General features: G+C 48.0%; 1 protein-coding gene across 5 annotated transcripts in view; it reads left to right on the top strand.

Moving 5' to 3' along the window:
* Esrrb (estrogen related receptor beta) overlaps positions 1 to 1545 on the top strand; it is a 170258-nt gene that overhangs the window by 122358 nt on the left and 46355 nt on the right. The window lies entirely within an intron of this gene.

The raw sequence follows: 1545 nt of genomic DNA, 5'->3' as shown, positions 1-1545 counted from the left end.
AGGATTCTTACTGCTAGCAGACTTAAAGTAAAACACTTGCATTCTGTCAGTCAGTGTACCAAGCACTGTGGCTGTCACAGGTTAGACTCAGTCTTCCCCCACCACCTACCCCTACCAACCCACCAAATGCCCTCCCATTTGGAAAGAAAGGTATGCCTATCTTGCCCTATCAGATCCCTTCCCCAGCATCCTTCCTTTTGGCGTATGGTGTCCTGTTCCTCCACATTTCCATTACCACGTTAGAAGAGGCGTGGTGGCACACGCCTTTAATCCCAGTGTTTGGGAGGCAGAGGCCGGAGGATCTTTGTGAGTCTGAGGCCAGCCTGGTCTACATAGTGAGTTCCAGGACAGCTGGGGCTACAGGGAAATCCTGTCTCAAAAAGACAAAAAAAAAAAAAGATCTAGATCTATTAGAACAACTGAGGGCTTTAGGGTTGGACATGTTTAACCTGCCATGTTCTTGGGTCAGACACAAGCCATTCCATTACCTATTAGCCCAACCTTGGGCATGCTGCCTCAGCTCCTTCTGTGCTTAGTTTCTTCCTCAGTGAAGTAAAGTTTTGGGGACAGAAGTGGGGGCAGGAGAGGGGTTGAGACAGGGTCTCACTTTGCTGGCCTGGAGTTCCCTACATAGACCAGGCTGATCTTGAACTCACAGAGATCCATCTATCTCTGCCTCCTGGGTGCTGGGATCAATGGTGTGCATCCGCCAAGCCTGCCCCATCCTAGGCCTTTTTTGTTGTTTTGGAGACTAGGTCTCCCTGAAGCCTCAGCTGGCCTGGAACTCATTAGGTAGACCAGGCTGCTGACCTCTGCCTCCCCAATGCTGAAATGAAAGGTATGCGCTATCACATCCAGCTCATCCTAGACTCTTAACGAACAGTGTAACCAAGGCTGGCCTTGACCTCCTGATCCTCCTGCCTCCATCTCCCAAGTTTCCAAGTACTGAGATTACCATGCCTAGTTTTCCCAGCTCAGTGTCCTTTTTAAGCTTTTATTTATTTAGTTATTTTGTGTGTGTGGTGTGAATGCGCTTGCCAAGGCATACATGTAGAAGTTGAAGGACAACTTTCTGGAGTCCATTCTCCTACTATGTGGGTCCTGGGGATTGAACTCAGGTCCTCCATCCTTGGTGGTAAGTGCCTTTACTTACTGACCCATCTGGCTGGGCCCCAGCTTAGTGTTTATAATTATTTTTTCCTTAACAGTATCACTTAAATTGTACTCTTGGCCAGTCATGGTGGTCCATGCCTTTAATTATTGTGCTCAGGAGGCAGAGGCAGGCGGGTCTCTAAATTCAAGGCCAGCTTGGTCTACATAGTGAGTTCCAGGTCTATTAGGCCCACATAATGAGACCTTGTCTCAAAAAAAAAAAAGAAAAAAGTATACTCTTATTAAGACAACAGACGTCATGGCACATGCCTTTAATCCTAGCACTTGGGAGGCTGAGGCAGGCAGAACTCTTGAGTTCAGGGCCAGCTTGGTCTACATAGTGAGTTCTAGGCCAGCTAGGGCTACAGGGAGACTCTGTCTCAAAAAGACCAA

This window comes from Nannospalax galili, unplaced genomic scaffold (genome assembly GCF_000622305.1).
Source record: "Nannospalax galili isolate Female #2095 unplaced genomic scaffold, S.galili_v1.0 scaffold330, whole genome shotgun sequence".
NCBI classification, from domain to species: Eukaryota; Metazoa; Chordata; class Mammalia; order Rodentia; family Spalacidae; genus Nannospalax; species Nannospalax galili.
Note: the sequence above shows the minus strand (reverse complement) of the source record. Positions and strands in the feature narration are given on the sequence as shown.